Raw genomic sequence first — 14,053 nt, 5'->3', positions numbered from 1 at the left:
ATATGGGTATAGTATTTCTAGTGCTATTTTGGTGCCTTGTGCATGAGCCTGCAGCATTAGAAAAACTGCTTTTCAGCTTTGGGTGATAGCCTTACTGGCGCTCAGTGTGCATGTCTGAAAGTACAGTTGGGTCACAAACTAGTGACGGGCTTCAGCAAGTCACCTACAATTCATAGTACCAAGATCCAGGGGGATGCTCTTGAGGGACCTGGGCATTCCATAGCCTATGATAACTGGTAACAACCACAGAGCCTCTCATCAGATGGTGCCATATAAGCATTAATCAACTCTTGCAACATTCGTGTGAAGTTGGTAAACACTCATCCTTGTTTTTCATACAGGGAACTAAAGCATGGAGAGGTCCAACAGACAGGGTCACAGACTTAGCTGATTTACTTTTCTTATTGGTTAATGATATCAGGTGAATGATTTCAAAATGCATTTCCACTTTATATAATTCAGGGAATATGTCTCCTGGCGAGAGAGCATTTTTGGCAGTTGTGACTTGCTGAAAGACTTGAAGTTCCCAGTCTGGCTGTTCATTGGTTAGGAGCAAATGCCTGGGGCACTTGGCTTAACAACTGTCATAAATGGTGAGAAAAAATGTGTAAGAAAAAACAAAATATGGTAATGTAGTGAGGTTGTTACAGCAATAATATCCAAATAGGAATATTGTATATAAAGTTGAACATTACTCCCCTCTTACTCAAGATATTTGACAGTGACTGGATCCTCTTTTAATTCTATTTCTATTTATTTATTTTTTGGAAGTCCATTGGTAAGCTGTGGACACCATAATTTAAGAAGGTCAAGAAGAACTTAAAGTGGAGAGTCCCCTGAATGATTCAAATGTGGAACAAGAAAACCTGTGAGCAAAGATTAAGGCATTGCTATTAACTTGTAGAAAGAAGGTTGGTGGAGAATTATGTGATCTCTAAATATATCATGAAGTATTATTTTGTAGAAGGCAACTTAACTCTCTCAATTCTCTTAACTGATAACAAAACTTGGAAAAGTAGGTTTACCCCAGAGCCTGAGGGTTTAAACAGTCATAAGAAATAATTTTCTGGTGGGGCGCCTGGGTGGCTCAGTCGGTTGAGCGGCTGACTTCGGCTCAGGTCACGATCTCGCGGTCCGTGAGTTCGAGCCCCGCGTCGGGCTCTGTGCTGACAGCTCAGAGCCTGGAGCCTGTTTCAGACTCTGTGTCTCCCTCTTCCTCTGACCCTTCCCTGTTCATGCTCTCTCTCTCTGTCTCAAAAATAAATAAATGTTAAAAAAAAATTTTTAAAAAAGAAATAATTTTCTGGTGTTGAGAATGATTAAAAATCAAAATAGGCTACCCAGAAAGGAGCTGTCCTTTTCTGAAGGTGTCTTATAAGTAGGCTAAATCAGCAAGGCATGGTAGTGTTTCTGGTACCCTAAATGGTCTGCCTGGTAGTGACAGAAGCGAGGGGTTTTTTTTCCTTCAAATTTTAGTTGGAAATAAGTTTAGACTTACAGAAGAGTTAAAGAACTAGTACATAGACTTCCCATATATCTTTCACCCAGCTTCTCCTAATGTTAACATTTTATACAACTGTAGTACAATTATCAAAGGTAAGAAATTAACATCACTACAAAGTGGGAGTGGGAAATTTTGAAGAGAAGACAGAGGATGGGCCTATGGACATCCATCAATCCTTCAACAGAACAAACCATTTTTATTTGTTTGATATGGAATTCTGCACGAGACTTTGCTTAAACAAATGGTTTTATTGCAAAAGCTTTTAAAACCATAAATCTAGAAAGAGGAGTAGTTAGACCAACCTCTTAGTGGGTAATTGTGTTGGGTAGACATTTGTTGATATAACTGAATGATACATATACTTTTTGTTGTTGTTTTTATTGTTTATTCATTTTTGAGAGAGAGAGAGAGAGAGAGAGCAAGTGGGGGGTGGGGCAGAGAGAGGGAGACACAGAATCTGAAGCAGGCTTCAGGCTCTGAGCTGTCAGCACAGAGCTCGATGCAGGGTTCAAACTCAAGAGCTGTGAGATCATGACCTGAGTCAAAGTTGGACGCTTAACTGACTGAGCCACGCAGGTGCCCCTGTTGTTGTTTCTTTATCTCTTTTGGCTTGCCCTGAATCACGCAGAGTCTTTATATTTGTTTTCTCCCCAGCACCAAAAATGATTCCTGGCCCATAGTCTATGCTTCATTAATATTTGTTCATTGAATCAAATTGAATGTTCGCCCTTTTTTCATTTTTTCACATGATTTGCTCCCTATTCAAATATCTGCTCAGGTGGCATGCCTGGGTGGCTCAGTTGGTTGAGTGACAATTCTTGAGTTTGGCTCATGATCTCAGGGTTGTGAGATAGAACCCCGTAAAGCTTCCCACTGGGCGTGGAGCCTGCTTAAGATTCTCTCTCTAAAACACCCCCCCCCCACACACACACAAACAAACCCAAACAACCAAATATCTACTCAGGCCTTTCCTAACCACCCTAACTAAACATTTCTTCCCTCTTTCTCTTTATACCCTGTGCTATTTTTTTTTCTTTTTATTCAGCATGCTTTTTACTACCTGAAAGATGATTTGTTAATTTGTTGTTAGAAGTGTATGGTCTGTCTCCTACTAACAGTAAGCTCCTCGATGATGACTTTTTCTTGTTTTTGCTGGATTCTTATGCCTAGAATGGTATCTGGTACCTGGGAGTTTACGGGAAACACTAACAGAATGAATGGATGAACACAGACATTATCACCTGTACTTTGAATATACAAATAGTCAACTTCAGAATGGTTCACTTAAACATTTTTTTAATTTACAGTTTGCATATATAACAATGTTTTGACTATTCTTTCAATCAGATCATTGTATTTAGAAACTTCCTTATGCCCTTCACTAATATTGGAAAATTATTTCTTATTTTAATCTCACATAGTGATACTGCAGCTGGTAATGTTGTAGGCATATTTTTGAAAGAAAAAGGATAAATTATATGATACTGCACCTGGTAATGTTGTAGGCATATTTTTGAAAGAAAAAGGATAAATTATATGAAACTCTTTGAGCTCTAAGAAAGATAATAACTACATTTAAGATAGTTATGTTGTTATTATTAGTGTTATGTAAAAGCAAAAGAATCATACTAGTTTAATAGCGACTCAGATCCCAGTAAATGAATTAAAATCATTCAAAATATTATGCATGTGGGCATCCCACAGTATGACTGCTGGGCCATTTCTTAGGGCCAACATCATCTCTACACAGAGAAGGTTAAAATGTACTTGCTATCTGTCTATATGTATGTGAGGAAAGTGCCTAATGTATATCTGCTATTTTAAAAAAACATTGTGCACATAGGCAAAAAAATTCTCATCATGATTCAATTATGTAAGATTTTAGAGAGGGCAGTTTAGGGCAACTCTATGTTTTCATCGTGGCATTTTTTTTTAATGTTTTATTTATTTTTGAGACAGGGAGAGACAGAGCATAAACAGGGGAGGGTCAGAGAGAGGGAGACACAGAATCTGAAACAGGCTCCAGGCTCTGAGCTGTCGGCACATAGCCCGACGCGGGGCTCGAACCCACGGACCGCGAGATCATGACCTGAGCTGAAGTCGGCCGCTTAACCGACTAAACCACCCAGGCGCCCCCATCGTGGCATTTTTGATTTAAGAGCTAGATAGAGGTTTGACATTCCACACTGAGTGTGGTAGGCAGAATAAGGGCCCCAAAATTGTCATATCCTAATTCTTGGAACCTGTGAATATATGTTTAAATGGAAAAGAACAATTAATTGTCCTGAAATTAATAACCAGCTTATCAGCTGACCTTAAAATGGGGAAATTATCCTGGATTGTCTGAGTGAGTCCAAGGTAATCACAGCGTCCTTCAAAGTGAAAGAAGGAGGCAGGAGAAAGTGTCAGAGGGTAATAATGTGAGAAAGACCATTGCTGGCTTTGATGTTGGAAAAGGGTAGTGAGTCAAGAATGCAGGCAGCCTCTAGAAGGCAAGAAAATGGGTTTTGCCCTAAATCGTCCAGGAAGAAGTATAGCCTTGGCTTTGGCCTAGTGAGACCCATATTTGACTTTTGGCTTTCAGACCTGTAAGATAATAGATTTATATTATTTTAAGCCACCAAATATGCCAACTAACATACCAACTTTCATTTATACTCCTCCATATTCTGATTCCACCCACTGTACCCAACTTTATCTCCCTTTCCTAGCCAACTTCTGTTTTTCTGTTCTAGTGAGATCAGTTTCCTCCCTTCTCATATACTACACTCATTCTCACTCCCTAGCTATTTGCCCTTATGCAGGCTTCTATGAGAGGGAAAGAATTTTCCCCTCTTGCTGGAATAAATCTGTATGGACATAGTTTCTTCTTCCCATAAACTGCTAGGTGAACCTTGATTGTCTGCCTCTTCCAATTCCCATATATTAAAAGATTTCAGCCATATTGAATTGGATTTTTGTCATGTGCCAGCACTGATGTCATGAAGATGAGGGAGATTAAAAGACTCACTTTTATAGACACACACATCCATTAGTTGAAGAGATACACACAAACACAGTTACAGAGCGATGTGGCATATACTATAACTGAAATATGTTTAGAGTACTGAAAGAATGGGTTGGCGGGGGGGCGCCTGTGTGGTTCAGTTGGTTAAGCTTCTGACTCTTGATCTGAAAAGAAAAGAAAAGAAAAGAAAAGAAAAGAAAAGAAAAGAAAAGAAAAGAAAAGAAAAGAAAAAAGAAAAGAGAAGAGAAAAGAAAAGAAAAGAAAAGAAAAGAAAAGAAAAGAAAAGAAAAGAAAAGAAAAGAAATGTCTGACTACTTAATAGGAGCAGGCATGAGGATCACAGGTGGGGTTTAGGCAAGACTTCTCAGATAAGGAAATATATGGGCTGATTCATGAATGATGAGGCATCAAAAATACCCAAGGCCTCTGCTTCATTTATAGCATAGGCATATTCTATAAATTTTAGAAAAGTTTTAAGATTTTTTTTCTTTGCCTTTGAAAATAATAGTTGACAGATCTAACTGAAGTACAGAATAGAGATGGTGGTGACAGGACCCACAGAGATAGATCTGGAGCCCTGGCAATGCTTTCAGAGGACACCAGTATAGCCAGCCAATGTAGCAGTCCCTGAATCACTGTGTGTGCAGGCAGATCAAGATTAACACGAGCAAGTGAAGTGATTCCAATGACATTAACATACTGATTGCGGTTAAGTGCACTGCTTGTTCAACAATTCTTGAGTACACTGAAAAATATTTAAAGTAATGGGAAACCAAAAACATTTCTTATTCATGATATTACAAAAATATATTTCTCATGCCTTCAACTAATAGTTCTATGTTTATGATTCTCAAATATATCTATCTCTAGTTGTTAATTTTCCTTTTTACTCTAATCCTAGATTGAAAACCTCTTACAGGACATTTCTAGTTAGATGTTCTGTCATCACATCCGTATTTTCATGTCCAAAACCAAATTAATATTATCTAAGAACCGCAGTAATCTCTCTCCAAGTCTTAATTTCTGTTGTTGATATTATTAATGTTATAGTCCCCAAGATTTTCTGAATTGAAAATAAGTTATAGCAGAAAAAATTCTGGAATAGTTGTCAGGATTTAGGGGTTTTGCTTAGATTCTACTGCTCACATTTAAAAATAATTTTGCTTAATTCACTTAACCTTAAGGATCTGTTTCTTCTTAATTCACTTAACCTTAAGGATCTGTGCACAATGAAGGGCTTGGGCTGGTATCTAGATGACTCATTCATTTATTTGACAAATATGTTTTTAGCATCTATGATGTGTTGGTCAATCATTAATAGAGCCTGGTGTGGGGGATATGATGTTGACTGAGCTAGGCACAAATCCTTACAGCACAGACATATTCTCTGAATGTCTCCTATATCAATCAGTCTTTCACTAAGCCCCATTGATTTTTTTCCTCACAGTATCACTTTTTTCTTTCTGTCTCCTGCTATCACTTTAGTCAAAGAGGGTGCTCGCTACCTCATGCTGGGGTACCTGCTGGAGCCTCCTCCCTGTCCTCCAGTCTCCCCACACTGAGCCATGCTACATAGTACACTCTTGTCAGGTAACTCTTCTTGTCAAGAATCTAATGCTTCATATTGCCTTTTATAAATGATGTCCAGTTTTTTAGACTGTGGTCAAGGGTTTCCTGTAATTAGTACTTACCTCATGTCTAATTTTATCTCTATTTCCAACATGAAACCCATCTTTTGTCAGGCCGTTCTTCACCAAACATGGCTCACATCTACATCTGTATATGTGCTGAGTCTCTCGCCTGAAATACTTTCCCCTACCTTACCTCCTGACTAAACTGATCCCATGAGGCTCAGTGAAAGCCACATATTCTCCAGGAAGGCTTCCCCAGAGCCCACCAACATCCTCACTCCTTCATTCATCTTCCAAGGCCCCTAGTGTGTATTTTGCATATTTTGGACATTTGGCTATAGAATATTATAGCATCCTCATTTGTTAAATGTGTAGGTCTTATAGCTTCAATACAGTTGGGAGATCTTTAAGTACAGGTACTGTGTCAGACATTTCTTTTATGGCCCAGCCCAGGTCCAGGAATATGAAATCCAAGTTTAAGACTGTAAACTCCTAAGTTTAGCTGCCTGAGTTCTTAGCATGGCTTCATCTTTTCTTACCTATGTGACTTATCTTCTCTGAGCTTTTGTTTTCTTATTTGCAAACTTGGAACAATTTTACCTGCCTCAGTTACTCACTAGTTTATATGAGCAATTACTAGATACTCACTAGTTAATATGATTAAGGGTATAGAATGGATCTTGGTACATAGTGCTCAAGAAGTGTTAGCTAATATTATTTCATTGGATTATTATTAGAATTAAATGAGGCAATTCGTGTAAAACCCTCACCATAGTGCCTGGCCTATAGTAAATATTCAGTAAATATTAGCCCTTGTTATTACTATTCTATTTAACAGGTGAGGAGGCTTTGTGGGGAGCGAATGGCCATAATCATAATTATTGTCAAATATTTAAAATTTTTGAGGTAACATTATAACAATCTCTATTTTTTTAAGATGAAGAAACTGAGGTTTGGAGAGATCAAGTAACTTGATAAGGCCACACACCCTGAAAAGTGATGAAGCAGATTAAATGCTCAGGAAGCCTGACTGCAGAATCTGTACCTCTTAAACCATTATTCTTATGCTTCTAGTCCTGGATTAGGTGGTATTGGAGAAATTTGATCTGCTGTGAAAACAAACATGGAATTTGTATCACACAGTCTTGGTCCTCATCCTGACTTTACCACTTACCTGGGTAGGATATTTAATCCTTCAGAGGTTATGTTTCCTTATCTGTAAGACGGAGACAACAATACCTCCTTCATATGATTGTGGTGGGAATTAAAGAGGTAACATAAGTAAAGTCCCAGCACATGGCCTGGCCTTTAGTAGGTATTCAATACATTTTAGACTCCTTCTTCTTTCTCTCCCTGTTGAAAGTTTGGGTGCAAGGTTGCACTTTTTAGAGTGTTTAATTAGTCTGTGATATGAATTAAAATGCAACATAGTGACTAGAGAAGCAGCCTATAAGAGTCAGTATTCCATTGCCCTGACTTTGTGTTATAAATAACCAAACATGGCTGGTATTTATGATATGTGAACACCTGGCACAACTTATTCTCGACCACTGTCAATGCAGTGTTTCTAATTGATGTAATCCTTTCTACAAGTTGGGGCATGTCCCAAGAGGGAAAGTCTTTTGCCAAGCAGGTGGTAGTGAGTAAAGAATTTGAGATTGCAAATATAGTCTGAGTTGGGGCTGCTTGGTTGTGCATGTGAGGAGCAGAGATTTCTGGGATTCTGAGCAGGCATTTGAGTGAGGCTTTTGAAGGTCATATGCCTCTGGATGATTATGCCACTGGAATTTTCCAAAGATTGTTTTATTTTAGTCTTTGGACTGGGTTGATGGTGATATAATATGTGGTTGAAAATAGCATGAATAATTAAGTTAGAGGCAACATTAATGTCCCAAGATGTTAATAAAAACAGCTCCGGGAATTCATAGATAGGAATTCCCTTCCCAAACTTGATTCCTAAGTAGGCACAAGTTAATATGATACATTCCAACAGCTAATAGGAGAAAACATCAGCCTTTTTTATATGCCCTAATCTTCAAGTAGGCAGTATAGAGGCTACACTTTCCTCTTCTTCCTTTTAAACTTTAATCAAGATGTGTTACATTACACAGAGTGGATGATCCCCTGTGACTTCACTGCTCCCTCTTGAAGGACAACTGCTGGGCAAGCCAGCAGAGACAATTAGCACCTTAGGTTTCTATGTTCTTTCCTGTTCTGTTTCCCATCTGAGCTCTCATTTCAAAGATTCTTTATAATAGAATTCTATCCCATTTCATGGGATTAATTTAAGAGTAAAATTATTTCCTAAATATGTTCTACTTAATAATTAGCATCAACATATTTGAAATATTGCACATCTGTGGTAGAATGACAGCAGTTGATCATTAAGAATAAAACCCTCAGAATAGCTACTTAAGAGACAAGTGGGTGATTTTATCAGAGAGATAAAAATGTAGACCTCTGAACTTAGATTGAGTTCGAATTCTGGCTCTTTTACTTATTAGCTGTGTCATCTTGAGTAGCCTACTTAACCTGTCTGAAGCTCATAGGATATTCATGAAGATTAAATAATACAATATATGTAAAGCCATAACACAGTGCCTGGCATGGAGTGCCTCAATAAATGTCAGCTTTTAATTCTTTTGTATGTATCATGGGGCGCCTGGGTGACTCAGTCAGTTGAGCATTCAACTCTTAGTTTCGGCTCAGGTTATGATCTTATGGTTTCATGGGTTTGAGCCCCTTGTCAGGTCTGCTTGGGATTTTCTGTCTCCCTCTCTCTCTGCCACTCCCCTGCTCATGCTGTCACTGTCTCTCTCAGAATAAATAAACTTAAGAAAATTTTTTTTGTACGTATCAATATTACAATGGTCTGCAAAGTTGGACCCTTCAAGAGGGAAATGAGGTGGCACTTAAAAAGCCACTGAACTTGGGGCTCCTGGGTAGCTCAGTCAGTTGAGCATCTAATTCTTGATTTTGGCTCAGGTCATGATCCCAGAGTCATGGGATTGAGCCCCCTGTCGGGCTCTGCACTGAACATGGAGCCTGTTTGGGATTCTGTCTCTCTCCCTCTGCTCATCTCCCCGGCTCACGTTCTGTCTCTCCCTTAAAGCAAAACAAAACAAACAAAACAAAACAAAACTTGAAACTGACAAACCATATCCTTTTGAAGAAACTTCCTTGTCTATAAAGAAAATGTCTGGATGGAGGAGCCTGGGTCTCTTTTCATGCCCTTTGAATGGCTAGAAGAACCACAAAGATAGAAGAAATGGAAGATGTTGGTTGATGGTATTGTCATTTCTATAATCTCTAAACTTATAGTCCAATGAAAAGATGACACGTAAAAGAGAGAAATTCAAGCTGGATTAGCTCAAAGACCTGCTTCTTCACAAAGTCTGTGAGGATTCCATCTGTCTGTGCATCTGTCCATCCATTCATCCACTCATCTATCCAAACATTTGTTGATCTCCTACTAGATTTCAGAAATTGAGCATTTTGCTGAGGCTACAAAGACAAACAAAACTAAGTTCCATCCCTTAAGGCATTTACAGATGAATAGGGGAGACAAATATGAAAACAAATGGTTTTAAGACAGTTGTAGGCTAGTAGGGGAGACAGATATGAAAATAAATGGTTTAAAAAATAATAGAAGAAAATACAAATATCAAGGGAACTTAGAGGAAAGTATTGTCTTTATTTGGCTTTTACTGAATTCTAAGCAGTTTGCAAATGTCAATGCATCATTGTTGTAATAACAATTTTAGAGGAAAAAAAGGGATACTTCCACTTCAAATGTATGCATCTACTGTGTGACACATTCTGACTTCAGAAATGAAAATGGGTGAAAAGTTTGTATCTAGCCCTTATAGGAAACAGAAATTGGAAGACAGATTTTAAAGGAGTGTCTCAGAGCACTCTTCTTCCAATGTGCCTTTTTATTGAGAGGCACGTGAAGATTTAGGAAGGGTTTTGCTAGAATTCTGTCTACTGAAGTATTAAAGATAGCACTTCCTGATGTAGGAAGACTCAAAAAGTGGTGTAGAGGAGGTTGGTAATTGAACCCAGAACTGGGAATAGGTAAAGGCTTGAGTGATGGGCCTGAATTCTTCACATTCCCAGCCCTAGTGAGTGTCCCATGCCAGAACTTGAAAGTAGCAGCCCAGACCTTGCCTTTTTCCTCTCTCCTCCAAACAAGAGGACTCCCACTTTAGGAAATGAGTGCTTCAGAAATGATTGATTGATTGAGAACCTTTACTTATAAAGAGGTTTAGAAGAACCAGTGGGCCCAAAGTCTTTGAGATAAACCACTGCTGGGCTCCTGCTGGGAAGTCAGTGCCTCAGGCATCAGTGCCTGAGGAAAGATCACTTCTAGTTACTTTGTAAAGACACATCTTTGTTGACTTCAAAATAAATAAAACTTCAATGGTGACAATCCAACAGTTGTATAGATGGCTGTGTCCTTAAGAACTGTGGACAGAAACTGAAATAGGCTGAAGTCAGACAACTTTATGGACTGCAGATTAACTCTATAAGTGTGTTGCTTATTTTACTGTAACTATGTCACCAATGGAATGGTGTCATCTTCTGAAGCATGAGAGGCACCATGGCTTAGTGGAGAAAACAGGGGCTTTGAACAGCTACTTTTCTTTTATTTAGACAAATTAATGTTGGGTAAATGAGTTCTATGAGTCTATAAAAACGGTGAGAATAATGTTTACTTCAGTGGTTGTTTCAAATATTAAACCATGTGATAATGGTCCAGAATAATACCTAGCAAGAAAAGATTTAGAGTTTTCTTGCTGGGTATGGCAACCAGTTGTTAAATAATAATTGCCCAGTGATTTATTCTCAGGTTATAACAATAGTCAACATTTATTGAGTGTTTACTATGTGCGACATATTATACTGTCTGCTTTATACATGTTATCTCATTCACCCTTTATAATAAATCTTTGAGATCATAGCATTATCCCTGTTTTACAGATAAGGAGATTGAAGTTCATACAGGGTGAATAATATACCCAAGTTCACAGAATTAGCTGAGTTTTAGAGCTAGGATTCTTTTCTAGGTGGCCTGAAGCACATGTATCTAACCACAGTATTATGACATATGTGGATTTAATAAGTGAGGACACCCAGGACTGTGGCATTCTCTCCCACACTGTAAGGACTGCTGTGGGCAGTGGTCAAGCAGGCAGTGAATGGAACATGGTGGCATCTGGTGGATTTATAGGTTTGTGAACATTAGGCACAGAATCCTAGGCAAGGAATTAGGATTTCCATACACTCAGAAGGAGCTATATTCTGTGACTCTAAGTGTAGTATGAAGGGTGGAAGGAGACAGAGCAAGGTCATAGGGAGACCATCCACGATCACACATGGTGGCTACCATGTAACCAGAAAACCTGAGGAAGGATGGCATTGTTGAAGTCCTTCACTATTTAAACACGATGAGCAAAAGGGGAGATACTATATTGTCAGTGATATCTCATGTGAACCCACAGGTTGATGAAATTTAGATTATATTACTCTAATAGTTTTTACCAGTATGGAGGTTCTTGACTCACCATATGGACTGGTGAGAAATGGTGGGTCTGGAAATTCAAGGAGGCGGGTTCACTGAATCTGTGTAGTCTGAAGTTGTCACAGTGGCCTCAAAGTAGTTTCTTGGATTGAACAATGTTCTTAAAATTTTATTAAGATATTGTAGTCCTAACCTTTGGTTTGAGAAAAAGACTCAGTTTGTTTCCTTTTCTCGAGCTAGAAATTATCATTGTTGTGTTCAGTGTATCAAGGATGTACCTGATCAGACAAATATTAAACATCTCCTTAGGCTTAATACTTTGCCAAATATCGAGTAGGATATGAAGGAAGTGGAATCCACAATCTTGTCCTCAAGGTTATTTTAATTTTGATTAAAGAGAAAAACAAAACACCACCAGCTAAGATTAATTGCTGTTTTAAGGAATAAGATCACATCTAGCAAGTGGAGTTAATTGAACACTTTATGAGGAAAGTCATGAAATTTTACTGGCAAAATTATTTAAATGTTTACAGGTCTGAACACTTGACATTTGGATGTGAGCCTAACTGAATGTTTATGAACAGAGAATGGTGATAAATAACTGTTTCTCCAAAGATTTTGAAATGTTTAGGAGGCATGAAACAAGTCCTTTTTTAAATTTAGCACATTTACAAATAGACTAGATGAGGGGGTAAATAATATGTAATACAAGTAGTAATTGAAACCCATTCATGATAATGAAGAGCAAATGGTGCTGGGTTGCTTCTGTATCACCTCAGGCAAGTCATATGATATCTTTGGACTCAGGTAATACATTTAAAAAAAAAATCATTGAAAGCTTATTGTTTTCCAGGCATTTGCTAAGAGATTTATATATGTCATATCATTTGGTCCTTAGCATAATCCAATGAAAGCAGGTACTATTATAATCTGCATTTGAGTCCTAAGGAAATGAAACCTCAACAAAGTAAATAAACTTGCCCAAATTCGCACAGCTACTAATTGAAAGACCCAGAGTTCAAAGCCTTGTGTCTCTGACCCCAAAGCTAATACTTTTAATCACTCTTCCCATAAATTTTACAAGGATGGTGGTTGGGAGTGATATAAGATTACTGCATGCAGCAAACCCCAGAGATAAGGTTCCAAAATTATGAATAATGAGGATTTGATGTGACTTATCTGGAAGTGGAGGTGAACTGTTTCTCTGGTCAGTGTTAACTCCCTTGCAAACATCACAACGGATGCAGGTGTTAAAGCTGATGCTTAAGCCCAGCCAGATGTGGTAGACAGAGGAGACTGTCAGCCCCCGAAGTGGAATCCAGTTAGGGCCTATGGCAGTGCTATGATGGACTGTTTAGGCAACCGTGTCTCCTCTTGTGTGCTGTGGTCTTTTCAACTCAGATGGATTAAATCTTTGGCTAGAAGTGCTTCTCAGCCTTTGGTATTTCTTAATTCAGTAGAGTATTTCATGAGTTGCAGATTCAGAGGCATAATCAACATGTCTCAAAATCAATCCCCCCCTTCAGAGGCCACTGACTGGTTTGTTTACTTTTGGATTCAGTGGATTAAGTACTGTAGCAAATAGTTCTTTGAAATTTTTTTTTATTGTGCACTTTTCTCTCTCTCTTTGCCCTTCTAGTTCTTCCATCATACCATCTAATGTACTTTTTTTTTCTTCCCCTTCCTGTCCTAGCCTTCTTTCTCAGTGACCTCTGAGAAATGGTGTTGAGTGATTTTGTCAACATCATATCATAACTCGAAGCCCTGTATTGAGCTGATTTCCTCATGGCTTCTTGGGTGGAGACGTGCTAGAAATGCTAAATAAGCCATGCGGGTGTTTGGGCTTCTGATCTACATACTTGAAACCAGCAGTCCCTGGGCTCTTGCGGTTCATGCTGGTATTCAGGCCTGAATACAAATCAGACCTCCATATTCTTCAAGAAGTGTCAGCATTCATGAAAGTTGAATATGAGTGAGCGACTCTTATTTTTATAATTTCATTTAAATAATATAATTTATTATCATAAATTTACATGCTACTCTACTGTAAATTAAACCATACCAGGCTTAGCTCCAAGCACAAAGTATATCCCTTGTGAATATTATCCTTTTCATAGAGACTCTTAGGAGGGACATAGATTGTATTTTACATTTTAAAAAAATTATTTATTTCCACAGAATTCAGGGACTCAACCACTGTGATTATTTGTCCAGTATTACTAAGATCCCACAAGGCAGGCAATGTCAGGCTGGATGGCAGAGTGCCGTTCATTTATTTATTCACTGCACATTTATTGAATGCTTCCCTGTTTCAAGCTCTGCTATGTGTTAGAGTTGTAGGGAGAGTGGAAGTGGAGTCAGATTGATGTCTCACCTATAGAACATGT

This window comes from Panthera tigris, chromosome B1 (genome assembly GCF_018350195.1).
Source record: "Panthera tigris isolate Pti1 chromosome B1, P.tigris_Pti1_mat1.1, whole genome shotgun sequence".
Taxonomy (NCBI): Eukaryota; Metazoa; Chordata; class Mammalia; order Carnivora; family Felidae; genus Panthera; species Panthera tigris.
Note: the sequence above shows the minus strand (reverse complement) of the source record.